At 50.1% G+C, this 14515-nt stretch overlaps 1 long non-coding RNA gene across 1 annotated transcript; it reads left to right on the forward strand.

The window, feature by feature from the left end:
* The first annotated feature begins 7169 nt into the window (after positions 1-7169).
* On the forward strand, positions 7170-12310 carry LOC144335894 (uncharacterized). Its single transcript, XR_013407099.1, has 3 exons — positions 7170-7515; positions 8693-8825; positions 9882-12310. It is a non-coding gene; the product is annotated as an uncharacterized LOC144335894 (long non-coding RNA).
* Positions 12311-14515: the final 2205 nt, after the last annotated feature.

The raw sequence follows: 14515 nt of genomic DNA on the forward strand, positions 1-14515 counted from the left end.
TCTTAGTCTGTTCAGGCTGCTAGAACAAAATGCCTTAGACTGGGTCGTTTATAAACCTCAGAAATGTATTGCTCACAGTTCTGAGGGCCGGAAAGACCAAGGCCAAGGGGCCAGCAGGTGCCGTGTCTGGTGAGGAGCTTGCTTTCTGCTTCAAAGAGGGCACCTTGCGGCTGTGCCTCACACGGCAGAAGGGGCTGGGGAGCTCCTTCCAGCCTGTCTTATAAGGGCCCTGAATTAGTCTGTTTTGCATTGCTGTAAAGAAATACCTGAGACTGAATAATTTATAAAGAAAAGTTTAATTGGCTTACGGTTCTGCAGGTTGTACAGAAAGCATGGCCCCAGCATCTGCCTCTGGTGAGGCCTCAGGGAAGGCGAGGCAGAGCCAGTTCATTCCATGGTGAGAGAGGGAGAAAGAGTGGGTGGGGGAGGGGGGAGAGGGAAACGGAGATGGGGAGGAGTAGAGGGGAGGAGGAGAAATAGAGAGGGGGAGAGAGAGGAAGAGACTGAGGGAGGGAAAGGGAGGAGGGGGAGGGAGAGGGAGTGGGTAGAGAGAGAGGGGGAGGGAGAGGGAGAGAGAGGGAGAGGGAGAGAGAGAGGGAGAGAGACAGAGACGGAGGGAGGGAGAGGGACAGAGAGAGGGAGAGAGGGAGAGAGAGAGAGGGAGGGAGGGAGGGAGAGAGGGAGAGAGAGAGAGGGAAGGAGAGGGAGAGGGAAAGAGAGAGGGAGGGAGAGAGGAAGAGGAGGGGGGAAGGAGGGGGAGAGAGAGAGGGAGAAGGAGAGAGAGGGAGAGGGGGGTGAGGAAGAGGGAGAGGGAGAGAGAGAAGGAGAGAGAAAGAGAGGAAGAGAGAGAGGGAGGGAGGGGGAGAAAGAGAGGGAGAGGGGGAGAGAGAAAGGGAGAGGGAGGAAGAGAGGGAGAGAGTGAGGGAGGGAGGGAAGGAGAGAGAGAGAGGGAGGGAGGGGGAGAAAGAGAGGGAGAGGGGGAGAGAGAGAGGGAGAGGGAGGAAGAGAGGGAGAGAGTGAGGGAGGGAGGGATGAAGAGGGAGAGAGAGAGGGAGAGGAAGAGAGAGGAAGGAGGTGCCACACTCTTTTAAACAACCAGATCTCGTGTGAACTCAGAGGGGGAACTCATTCGTTACCACAAGGGCAGCACCAGGCCATTCAGGAGGGATCCACCCCCATGACCCGAACACCTCCCATTAGGCCCACCTCCAACATTGGAGGTCCCATTTCAACATGAGATTTGGAGGGAAAAAACATCCAAACCATATACAGTTATCCTGTCTCAGAGCTCGTCCCCTCCTCACTGTCTCCGTTACCTGCAGCCAGGCCATCTGCAGAGCTGGCAAGCAATGGGACAGACATGGAACTGATACTGGCATTGTCTCTCTGGTTTTGGGTCTGAACTAGCGCTCCCGTGTGAGAGTCGAAACACCTCTTCACATCTCTTGCCTCCGTCCTCACCTCCTTTGGGCCTCTTTTCTTCCAGCTGTCTGCGAGCCAGGCTGAGTTCCCCACAAATGTAAAGCAATAATAAGTAATCATCAGGCTAATGAGGCTGAGGGTGATTGTGCAGGAACTCCCTGCCACATGACAAACAGCCGGCTGCTGATTTATCATGGGACAGACGTAAATACTCGCCTCTCCCCTGAGCAGGAACACATGTTCTTAGTCATATAGTAGCTGTTGAAAACACCCCGTTGGGGTTGTTCACCCTCTACTGAGATGAGATGGAGGCAGAGGGGCCCAAGCTTTGCCAGGAATGAACGGTGCTTAAAAGGGGAAGGTTCTTTCTCTTTCTTCAACCTGGCCACCGATTAAACAAACTCAAATAACCAGTGGGTCTAGCATAGGAGTGAAGCGTCAGTTCTAGGCCCGAAAGCTCAGGATGCTTAAACTCCAGCTGCCACCCAGTAGGGTGTGACCTCCGTTAAGTTGCTTAACAACGATGAGCCTCAGTTTTCTCCTCTGAAAATAGGTTAATAATAGTATCTTCCTTCATTGGGTTGTTGTGAAGATCAAGAATGAATGTCAACTGTCTAGCACAGAGTAAAACCTTAATAAATGGATGGCTGGGCATGGTGGCCCATGCCTGTAATCCCAGCACTCTGGGAGGCTGAGGTGGGTGGATCACCTGAGGTCAGGAGTTCAAGACCAGCCTGGCCAACATGATGAAACCCTGTCTCTACTAAAAATACAAAAATTAGCTGGGCATGGTGGTGCACACCTGTAATCCCAGCTACTCAGGAGGCTGAGGCAGGAGAATTGCTCCAACCCAGGAGGCAGAGGTTGCAATGAGCCAAGATCATGCCACTGCACTCCAGCCTGGGTGACAGAGTGAGACTCTGTCATAAATAAATAAATAAATAAATAAATAAATAAATAAATAAATGGAGCACAGTCAGTGTCAACATGCTCCATTGTTAGTCAACATGATTCTTGCTCTTATCCTGGAAGACCCCTTGCTTTCCCATGGTGCCTGGTTGTACTCACTCCATCCCATCTTTGTCCTCACCCAGAGCCCCTCTCCTCTTCCCTCTTCCTGTCCAAATTCTAACCATCCCTCCCAATGCCTGCCCCATTTTTTCCAGCCATTCCTGATTTCTCCTCACCTTGATCTTGTACTGGAAGTAGTAAGTGACTTTTGAACATTTTTTTTAAGCCACAGATCCCTTTGTTACAAGGAAATCATACCCAGAAATAAACACAAATAAGACCAAAAAGGCAGAGCTGTGAAGGAAAGGAGAAGTGAGAACTGAGTCTCTACCATCCACGGACTTACCTTAGGGTTAGGAAGATGAGCCCTTCCCCCATGGACGTAGAGGGAATCAGATCATTGGATCCCGGTGTCACCATGTTCTGCCTTGGACTTTGAGTCAGGCAGCTGCCATCTTCAGTCCATAGTGCACAGTCCTGCCCCTTCACCCTACTTTATTCCCTTGTCCATCTTTCTCTCTCCTCCAATAAGCTTCTCGGGCAAGAACCATGCCTCCTTCATGTCTTCCTACTTACATCCCAAAACTCAGACAGGGCTCTGTACCCTGGCAGGCACCCAATATACATCTGTTAACATGAAATGAGATACATCCAGACAGTTTATAAATACACCTAAGCAAAGCCTCTCCTCATTATAGATGGGGTAAACTGAGGCAGGGCAACCCAGGTATTTATCAACAGAGTCAGTCCTGGAATAGAAGCCCCCAGATGCCTAGCTCCAGCCTCACCCACTAGCCTCGGAGGCTCCCAAATGTAAGTGACTTGCTGTTCATATTCCCTGGCATCCAGCAACCCAAGAATTTTGCTTTTGCTATCAGGAGGATGGAAGGATAGAAGCTTAGGGTAAGTAAGACAAAAGCTCTCTGAGAAAGAACTGCTGCTGTCTGAGCAAGAGAGACAGGGAAGAGAACCCAAGAAGTTTAAGATAAGAATGAAACACGTATCTTGTTAAATACTAAGTTCTACTGTCTGGGCCAGGGGTTTTGAAGTCACAAGGACTTCCCAGAGCAGATGGAAGTAGGAGGGAAGCCAGGAGTGTGTATAAGGGAAAAGACCCCAGTGGGGAGGGTTCCAGACAGCCTCCTCCCGTACCCTAGCTTTCTTCTGAGCAGCTCTGCCTTTATCAGTCTTACTTGTGTTTATTTCTGGGTACGATTTCCTTGTAACAAAGGGATCTGTGGCTTAAAAAAATGTTTAAAAGCCACTTACTATTTCCAGTACAAGATCAAGGCTAGGAGAAATCAAGAATGGCTGGAAAAGATGGGGCAGGCATTGGGAGGGATGGCTAGAATTTGGAGAGGAAAAGGAGAGGGGCTCTGGGTGAGGACAAAGATGGGATGGAGTGAGCATGACCAGGTGCCCACAGGACAGCAAGGGGTCTTCCAGGATAAGAGCAAGAATCATGTTGACTAACAATGGAGAATGGAGAGGGTTGGGTATGAGAGGGGGTGGGATGAGGGAAAGTATAAGGGTGGACCTTCACTCTGTTCTCCTGCTTCAAATGCCTTCTTAGACAATGGCTCCCGATGGGCCTTGTAGATCCAACCAACAAAGCCTTGTTCCCTTCTCCATCAGACATCCCTAGTTGCCTCTGAACCACTACCAGTCAATCAAATATAGGAGGATGCCTTTCTCATGACCCTTTGTCATGAGGTTGCCAGAGTCACCCCCGCCAACTACCTCATGTAATCACCTGTCAGCTGTGTGAACCTTGATCAGGTGACTTAACCTCTCTGAACCTCAGGTCCTCATGTGCCAAATGGGATGACAGTGTTGTGAGAATTATACGTGAGATAATTTATAATCACACATACCGAGGTGCCTGGCCCTTGAGGAATTCTCAATAAATACAAGGTAGTTGGCTCTAGAAGACTTTGGGAAACCAAGCTCAGGTTCTGGTTGATTATGGGTTACCATGGAAACCAGATCTAAAGGCTGGAGAACAGACAGGCCTAGTGTGTCCAGAGCACCTAGGCCTGATTCACTTTAGGATCTATTTTCTTGAGTCCTTAAATGCACCTTGGAGTTCACACAGGCATGAAGGAATGGCTCAATGCATTGTCCTCAGCTCCTGAGCAAGGCAGTAAGCCCAGTTCCACACAGGGGCAATTCCTGAATACACATTCACTGCGTGAAGAAAGTGCTGAGGACCTAGCTCTGTGACCGTGTAGACAGGAGTGATTGATGAGTTTAACTTCACGCATCTCATTGCAGCCTAAAAGGATGTGACAAGTCCCGGCGTGGTGGCTCACGCCTATAATCCCAGCACTTTGGGAGGTCAAAGCGGGTGGATCACCTGAGGTCAGGAGTTCGAGACTAGCCTGGCCAACATGGTGAAACCCTGTCTCTACTAATAATACAAAAAAATTGGCTAGGGGTGGTGGTGCACACCTGTAATCTCAGCTACTCAGGAGGCTGAGGCAGGAGAATCGCTTGAACCCAGGAGGCAGAGGTTGCAGTGAGCCAAGATCACACCATTGCACTCCAGCCTGGGTGACAAGAGTGAAACGCCATCTCAAAAAAAAAAAAAGAAGATATGACAAAAAGTTAGGTGAACTTGCTGGTCTCATTCTATCTGAGTTGGTCCCTCTCAGGGGTTCTTTGTTTAGTTTGATTTGTGCTGGGGTTAATGGAAGATATGCATCAGTAACAGGTGCTTTTCATTCGATACTTTGATACTCATCACCAGCCAGCAGATTCCAAGGTTGAACCACTGCTGCTATGTCTGTTCTTAAGTGTTGAACTGATGGCTGCTCTCTCCCTGGTAATAGGGTATCTGCCACATCAGTAGCTATCAGTGGGAGGCACTCAAATAGAACCCACATAACTACCACTTCTAGCTCTATGAACTTGGCACTGGTCACTTAATCCTCTGAGCCTCCGTTTCCCGCTCTGAAAAATAGGTATGGTGCTGACGCAAGCTGCCCTGCCTGCCACTGGTTTGCTGGAATGAAATCAAAGGTATAGAAATGGACTTTGGGAAGTGGAGGCAGGTGGATCACTTTAGGTCAGGAATTCAAGACCAGGCTGGCCAACATGGTGAAACCCCATCTCTACTAAAAATACAAAAATTAGCTGGGCACGGTAGTGTCCACCTGTAGTCCCAGCTACTCAGGAGGCTGTAGCAGGAGGATCACTTGAACCCGGAAGGAAGAGCCCGTTCCCCAAGCCCTTCCATTTCTATACTTTTTTTTCGAGCCAGAGTCTGTCGCCACTGCACTCCAGCCTGGGCGACACCGCGAGACTCTGGTTCACACACACACAAAAAAAAGTATAGAAATGGAAGGGCTTGGGGAACAGGCTCTGTCTCAAGCCATCATTACCAGATGGTCAGCTGATCCCACACAACTTATTGTGAAAACACAGTAAGTATGTTCCTGAGAATTAAGGGGTTGTGGGGAAGAATGCATCTTTCTGATATTCTAAAAGCCACTCTCTAGAGAGATTAGTTATAAATGCAACACAGAGGCCTTAATACAAGTGTAATATACTTGACCTGTTCGTCACATGGTGCTGGCAAATTGCTTAATGTCTCCAGACCTCAGTTTCCCCATGTGCAAAATAAAGGGACTTGGGTGAATGGTTTGCTCCTTGGTTCCAACTTTCTGTGACTATTGATAGGCACTAGATTTTAATTCCACCACAGTTTGAGCACAACTGAATTATCTCAGCAAGCACATGCCTGGCTTTGGATAGGTTTCATCTCATACTTCCTCACAACAAATTAAAAGAGATGCTCAGGGAAGTTCAATTTCCAAGGTCACATAGCTAATAAATGACTGGGCCAGGACTTGAACCAGGACCTGCTTGTCCCAAAGCCTATGTACCTTCCAAAACACAGTGCTTTTGCCAAGTGACAGAGATTTTCCAGATTTACAATGAGATGTTTTTATGTTATTTTGTAGGGAAACCAGATACACATAATAATATATATAAAATTAGATATACTTATATAATTATATATAAAATTACATATACTATAATGTATAAAATTACATATAATACATTTATAATTATATGTAATATATATGACATATAGTGTATAATATATAATATATATTTTTCTGTTATATTTTATATGTTATATATGGGTTTTTTTGTTTTTTTGTGGTTTTTTTTTTTTTTTTTTTTTTTTGGAAACAGTCTTGCTCTGTCACCCAGGCTGGAGTGCAGTGGCGCGATCTCGGCTCACTGTAAGCTCCATCTCCCAGGTTAACACCATTCTGCTGCCTCAGCCTCCCGAGTAGCTGGGACTACAGGTGCCCACCACCACACCCGGCTAATTTTTTTGTATTTTTAGTAGAGACAGGGTTTCACCGTGTTAGCCAGGATGGTCTCGATCTCCTGACCTCGTGATCCGCCGCCTCGGCCTCCCAAAGTGCTGGGATTACAGGCGTGAGCCACCGCGCCCGGCCTATATAGGTATTTTTGAAACCCTTTAGAAGGTCAAGACTCTTCAGAAGGTCAAGGTCATTTAGCTGGGTGAACGATTAATCCCCGCAAGCAACAACACCCTGTGTATAAACTGCACCCAGAACGCAGCCCTTTCAAGATGGAGAAGGAGGGGCCTCAGGGAGGGCAGCACGCCCAGCACACCTGCCAGGTCTGTGAAAGATGGGAGAGGTTGAAGAAGAAAGAGTAGGAAAAAGCTTTCTTCCCCCCTCAAGTTAGAAAGCGGGCAGAGCAAGAGACAGAGATCAAAAACCACGCAAGGTCCCTCATGTCAACCTCTCCCTGTTTTAATTAAGCAGAGAGTCCACACCCCCACCCCCACTCCCTCAAAAATGCTTTGCACTCAGCAAGAGCTGCTTCACAGCAGGTTGCAGTTAAGCCTTCAAACAACCAGCAGCCTCAGGAAATGCCAGCAGCCCACAGGTGCGGGGCGAGGCGGGGCCCCTCCCGTTCTCCGCACCCAGGCGGAGCAGTCACAAGACGGACTAAGGAGCCGCAAGAGCGTTCCCTGAACCCTTCTCCACGGGGCCGTGATTCTCGGCAGCGAGCCTCCAACTGTGGCAACCCTCGGTAAGACAGGTATCTTCCGTGGGGACCCAGCCAACACCTACAGACATCCATACATATTAAGCTCAGAAAAACTCACAAAACAATTCTTGCCGCTATTATGTGCAATGCATTCATATTTTCTACTTTTTTTTTTTTTTTTTTAATGCTGGCTGCAGCTTTCTATATTAGCGTCACGATTCACTGAGGGTTTCCAAACTCATTTTGAAAATGCAGTCTGCTGGAAGGAGGCATTAATGTCCTCCAAGTTAGGCAGAGACTGACCTGCTCTCCCTCCTTGCCTCATTAGCTCTACCCAGCCCAGGTCCCTGCTCCGGCAAACTTGCAGCTCTGGAAGGTCTTTAACTCCTCCACACCTCCAGGCCAGGGCCATACTCCTTGCTCAGCCCGATGCCCACTCTCCTGTCCCTCTCTTCTTCCCACAGTTGAGACCACCTCTATGTCTCTGAATTTCTTTTTTTTAATTTTATTTGTTTTTTTTCTTTTTTGTGTGTGTGTTTGTTTCTGCTAGGGTTTTTTATTTTGTTTTATTTTAGATAGAGTCTCACTCTGTCACCCAGGCTGGAGTGCAGTGGCACGATCTTGGCTCACTGCAACCTCCACTTCCCAGGTTCAAGCGATTCTCCTGCCTCAGCCTCCCAAGTAGCTGGGATTACAGGCACACGCCACACCTGGCTAAGATTTGTATTTTTAGAGACACGGTTTCAACATGTTGGCCAGGTTGGTCTCGAACTCCTGACCTCAAGTGATCCGCCTGCCTGGGCCTCCCAAAGTGCTGGATTACAGGCGTGAGCCATGGCGCCCGGCCTCCTCCCTGAATTTCTCATGTGTAACTGTTGGGGATTGCAAGCACCTCTGTTCTCCACTGATCACCCTAGGTGTGGCTGTTCTATGGGGAACAGGTTATGAGTCCTCCAGGGTCTGTTTATTCTGTGGCCGGAGTCCCACTAATCAAAGCTTTTCCATCAACATTTCTAAGTGGAAGAGAAGGCAGAAAGTGGGGTGGAGGTGGGAGGGGCGCAGGAGGAGGGAGGACTGGGACCTCCTCCAGAGACAAACCCCATTCCTAAGGGAGGAAAATTGCAATTATTGTCAACTTTGTGTGGGGGGCCTTCCATGCTTAGCAGGAAGAGGACAATGGTTTTCAGACCCAGCATTGATGGCAACACCTGCCTTCCAGGTGGGAGGCAAGATTCCTCTCAGAGACGAGATGCTGAGGAAGATGCTGAGAGACGCCTTGGGGGACCTTCTCAGAAGAGAAAAGCAAGCCCCGCTGGACCTTCCAGAAAGGCAGGAATGAGGGGAAGGCAATGGTTAGCAGCCAGCCCCTGGGAGAGCACCGTGCAGGGTGGGCGCCTGGGGAGCAGGGGGAGCTCCAGCGATGTTGAGGAGGGCATGGCGGGTGCATTGGGGGCTTCGTCTATTCCATCAAGCTCACCCAGAAAGGCAGGCTCCGTGTCCCACTGGCCAGGTTCAATCCTGAGACCCTGGACTACTTACCAAACCCCTCTGTGTTTCTGCTTCCTGGCAGTCACGTGGGTCCTGCCTCTTAGGGTTCTGTGAGAACCCAATGGGTTAATACAAATAACACACTTAGAGCATGGCCAGATACAGGAAAAGTGTTCTGTCCATTTTAATTCATCATCACATCAACTCTGCGAGATACTTTTTTTTTTTTTTTCTTTTGAGACGGAGTCTCTGTCATCTAGGCTGGAGTGCAGTGGTGCGATCTCGGCTCACTGCAACCTCCGCCTTATAGGTTCAAGTGATTCTCCTGCCTCAGCCTCCCATGTAGCTGGGACTACAGGCGTGTGCCACCACGACAAATTAATTTTTGTATTTTTCGTGGAGATGGGCTTCCACTATATTGAACAGGCTGGTCTCGAACTCCTGACCTCAAGTGATCTGCCTACCTCGGTCTCCCAAAGTGCTAGGATTACAGGCGTGAGCCACTGCACCTGGCCCAAGGTGAATATTATCCCCATTTTGTAGATGAGGAAACTGAGGCTCAGAGGGCCCCAGAAGAAATGGCCTCACAGAATCCACTACACAAAGAATGTTTATTGAGCAACTGTCACGGGAAAGGCAGGAAATTCAGAGGAGACTAATAGGCCATTCTGTCCCAATGAGGTTTATGTTTCTAGTGGGGTGATGATTGCAAACCCCAGTACAGTTTTTCTGCTTTCAAAGGGCAGAGAGATCCCAGGAGAAGGAAGGTGGGAGAGGAAGGGGATTTGGGCTGGTTAGAGGAAGCTTTGCTAGAGGAACTAAGCTCCAGGATAAACAGGGTTTGCGATGGGGTGGGGAGAGAAAACCATCAACTCAGAGGCAGGAGAGGTTTTCATAGTATTCGTATCCTCTTTCCTCAGGCTCTGCATTGGCCGGTCCTGATGACAGAAAAAAAAAAAAAATTGCTCTGCTTCAGAGTGGGTCAAGAGACCCACTGATTAAAAGCCTCAAATGTATGAATACATATGGGCGCCAAGAAGGGAACAGACACGGGGCCTATTGAGGGTAGAGAATGGAAGGAAAGTGAGGAATTAAAACCACTATGCTTATTACCTGGGTGGCAAAATAATCTGCACACCAAACCCCTGTGACATGCAACTTACCTGCACTGTCCCTGTACCCCAAACCTAAAGTAAAAATTTAAAAAAAAAAAAAAAGAAAGTTGAAATGACTAATAACAAAAAAAAAATGATTTTTAGAGATGGGGTCTTGCTATGTTGCTCAGGCTGGTCTTAAACTCCTGGGCTCAAGTGATCCTCCCTCCTTGGCCTCCCAAAGTGCTGGAATTATTTTTAATGATGTTGGTTCCTACTTTCTTTGTTATACTTATGGAGATTCTCACCCATTGTTACCAGTTAGCTTTCCCAAACTGTGCTTTAACTGCTGATTTTGTCATAAAAAGCAGTATCTTCAAAAAAATAAATAAAATGAACAATTTGAAAACACAAAGAAGGCCTCACTGTAGGTTTTCGATCTCCAAGCGAGGCTGTATACATTCAGCCAGGGAGGAAAGGATCCATGATCACTGTTAGAGGTAAACATGGAAAAGATAGCACAGTGACTAGCCAGTGGCCCTCAACCTTGGTGGCATATCAGAATACCCTGGCAAGTCCCACCCCACCCCAATTAAGTCTGAATCTCTGAAGGTGGGGCCGAGGCATCCGTAGGTTTTAAAACTCCTGGGGGCTGCTGTGCAAAGGCAGACTTGAAGCTCTGTTCCTTCATTTCAAAAAGAAAGAAAGAAAATGGAAGTGGCCAGAGCCTCTCTCCAGGCGAAGAACAGAAAGCAGAAAAGAACTGGCTTCTTTTTGTGATCTTGGTCCAAACCTCTTTTTCTCTCACTGAAGGATTCTCCCAGCAACCTCCAAGCAACCAGCCAAGAGACGCTGCCCTGAATTTTTGGTCCTCAGCTATAGAACAAAGAAGTCTTTGAGGTTTAACAAGAGGCTGCTCAGCTCTCTGGCCCCTGGGCTACTAAGATCGAGATTGGGAGCCTGGGCCGCCACATGTGTGAGGGAGGGAGCCTCGGAGCAGGGCTGCCAGCTGGTACCCTCCAAAGGCAGCACCTTACCTCCTGCCCACCCTCCTCCCAACCCTCAGGAGGGTGCTTGCAGTGAGATGAGCTGCCACAGGGAATAAAAACCAGCAGCACCCCCTCAGCATCCTTCCACTGTGTCAGGATCACAGTGAGCCCCAGCCCCCAGCCCAGCCCTCTCTCCCCTGGTGGGAAACCAGCTTAAATTTGACTGGTTATCAGGAATCCCTCATCTGGTCAGTGCCAAGATATCCCCAGCCTCCTGCTCCCAAACCCAGCTCCTTGGGGAGTGCTCCTCCAAGCAGGTGGAAACATAGCTTGCCTGAAGTGGTGGTAAATCTTCTTGTGGTAAGGGTTGGGAGGATAGGTGGTACTTGGACTAGACTTGGGAGTATGGGAGTGGGAAGGGCAGTGGAAGGGGGATTTTGTTCCATCTTTTTTTTTGAGATGGAGTCTCGCTCTGTTGCCCAGGCTAGAGTACAGCAGCAATTTGGGCTCACTGCAAGCTCTGCCTCCTGGGTTCACGCCATTCTCCTGCCTCAGCCTAGCTGGGACTACAGGCACCCGCCACCATGCCCAGCTAATTTTTTGTATTTTTATTAGAGACGGAGTTTCGCCATGTTAGCCAGGATGGTCTCAATCTGACCTCGTGATCCGCCCACCTCAGCCTCCCAAAGTGCTGGGATTACAGGCGTGAGCCACCGCGCCCGGCCTGTCCCATCTCTGTTTGTTGTTGTTGTTGCTTTCTCCAGTCTCAGAGGTAGGAGATGTTGGGCAGCATTCAAGAAAAAGTTCACCTCTCCAAGCCTTAGAGTAGGCAACTGGCCACCACCCTGCTCACTCTGGCGGTTTTAATGGCTTGCTCCTGACTGTGCCCTCTGCATTTGCCTTCATCTACCTCCATTTTTCTTTAGGGTCAACATGCCAGGACCCTACATCTTCCCCCACATCACTTGTTCACAGGGGCTCCTTCTCCTGGAGTTCTGTCTAATGGCTTCCCAGACCTGAGTCTCATGGACATGTCCACTCTTCATGTCCAACATCTCAGGAGCCTTGAATACTGCTGACCACTGTGGTTGTAGGATGGTGGGAGGGTGGTGTAGGGTGGTGGTAGAGGGTGGTGTAGGGTGGTGGTAAGGTGGTTGTAGGGTAGTGTACAGTGGTGGTCAGGTGGTGGTAAGATGCTATAGGGTGGTGATAGGGTAGTCGTAGGGTGGTGGAAGGGTGGTTGTAGGGTGGTAAGGTGATGGTAGGGTGGTGTAGGGTGGTGGTAGGGTGGTAGGGTGGTGGTAGAGAGTGGTGGAAGGATAGTAGTAGGGTGGTATAGGGTGGAGGTAGGGTGGTTGTAGGGTGGTAGGGCGGTGGTAGAGGATGGTGGAAGGATAGTAGTAGGGTGGTGTAGGGTGGTGGGAGGGTGGTGGTAGAGGGTGTGGAAGAATAGTGGTAGGGTGGTATAGGGTGGAGGTAGGGTGGTTGTAGGGTGGTAGGGCGGTGGTAGAGGGTGGTGGAAGGATAGTGGTAGGGTGGTGGTAGGGTGGTGGTAGAGGGTGTGGAAGAATAGTGGTAGGGTGGTGTAGGGTGGTGGTAGGGTGGTGGTAGAGGGTGTGGAAGAATAGTGGTAGGGTGGTGTAGGGTGGTGTTAGGGTGGAGGTAGGGTGGTTGTAGGGTGGTAGGGCGGTGGTAGAGGATGTGGAAGAATAGTGGTAGGGTGGTATAGGGTGGTGTAGGGTGGTGGTAGGGTGGAGGTAGGGTGGTTGTAGGGTGGTAGGGCAGTGGTAGAGGGTGTGGAAGAATAGTGGTAGGGTGGTGTAGGGTGGTGGTAGGGTGGAGGTAGGGTGGTTGTAGGGTGGTAGGGCGGTGGTAGAGGATGTGGAAGAATAGTGGTAGGGTGGTATAGGGTGGTGTAGGGTGGTGGTAGGGTGGAGGTAGGGTGGTTGTAGGGTGGTAGGGCAGTGGTAGAGGGTGTGGAAGAATAGTGGTAGGGTGGTGTAGGGTGGTGGTAGGGTGGAGGTAGGGTGGTTGTAGGGTGGTAGGGCGGTGGTAGAGGATGTGGAAGAATAGTGGTAGGGTGGTATAGGGTGGTGTAGAGTGGTGGTAGGGTGGAGGTAGGGTGGTTGTAGGGTGGTAGGGCAGTGGTAGAGGGTGTGGAAGAATAGTGGTAGGGTGGTGTAGGGTGGTGGTAGGGTGGAGGTAGGGTGGTTGTAGGGTGGTAGGGCGGTGGTAGAGGATGTGGAAGAATAGTGGTAGGGTGGTAGGGTGGTGTAGGGTGGTGGTAGGGTGGAGGTAGGGTGGTTGTAGGGTGGTAGGGCAGTGGTAGAGGGTGTGGAAGAATAGTGGTAGGGTGGTGTAGGGTGGTGGTAGGGTGGAGGTAGGGTGGTTGTAGGGTGGTAGGGCGGTGGTAGAGGATGTGGAAGAATAGTGGTAGGGTGGTATAGGGTGGTGTAGGGTGGTGTTAGGGTGGAGGTAGGGTGGTTGTAGGGTGGTAGGGCGGTGGTAGAGGATGTGGAAGAATAGTGGTAGGGTGGTATAGGGTGGTGTAGAGTGGTGGTAGGGTGGAGGTAGGGTGGTTGTAGGGTGGTAGGGCAGTGGTAGAGGGTGTGGAAGAATAGTGGTAGGGTGGTGTAGGGTGGTGGTAGGGTGGAGGTAGGGTGGTTGTAGGGTGGTAGGGCGGTGGTAGAGGATGTGGAAGAATAGTGGTAGGGTGGTATAGGGTGGTGGTAGGGTGGAGGTAGGGTGGTTGTAGGGTGGGAGGGTGGTGGTAGAGGATGTGGAAGAATAGTGGTAGGGTGGTATAGGGTGGTGGTAGGGTGGAGGTAGGGTGGTTGTAGGGTGGTAGGGCGGTGGTAGAGGATGTGGAAGAATAGTGGTAGGGTGGTATAGGGTGGTGGTAGGGTGGTGGTAGGGTGGCGGTAGGGTGGTTGTAGGGTGGTAGGGCGGTGGTAGAGGATGTGGAAGAATAGTGGTAGGGTGGTATAGGGTGGTGTAGGGTGGTGGTAGGGTGGAGGTAGGGTGGTTGTAGGGTGGTAGGGCGGTGGTAGAGGATGTGGAAGAATAGTGGTAGGGTGGTATAGGGTGGTGTAGGGTGGTGGTAGGGTGGAGGTAGGGTGGTTGTAGGGTGGTAGGGCAGTGGTAGAGGATGTGGAAGAATAGTGGTAGGGTGGTGTAGGGTGGTGGTAGGGTGGAGGTAGGGTGGTTGTAGGGTGGTAGGGCGGTGGTAGAGGATGTGGAAGAATAGTGGTAGGGTGGTATAGGGTGGTGGTAGGGTGGAGGTAGAGTGGTTGTAGGGTGGTAGGGCGGTGGTAGAGGATGTGGAAGAATAGTGGTAGGGTGGTATAGGGTGGTGGTAGGGTGGAGGTAGGGTGGTTGTAGGGTGGTAGGGCGGTGGTAGAGGATGTGGAAGAATAGTGGTAGGGTGGTATAGGGTGGTGGTAGGGTGGAGGTAGGGTGGTTGTAGGGTGG

The sequence above is a fragment of the Macaca mulatta genome, chromosome 16, assembly GCF_049350105.2.
Source record: "Macaca mulatta isolate MMU2019108-1 chromosome 16, T2T-MMU8v2.0, whole genome shotgun sequence".
Classification (NCBI taxonomy): domain Eukaryota; kingdom Metazoa; phylum Chordata; class Mammalia; order Primates; family Cercopithecidae; genus Macaca; species Macaca mulatta.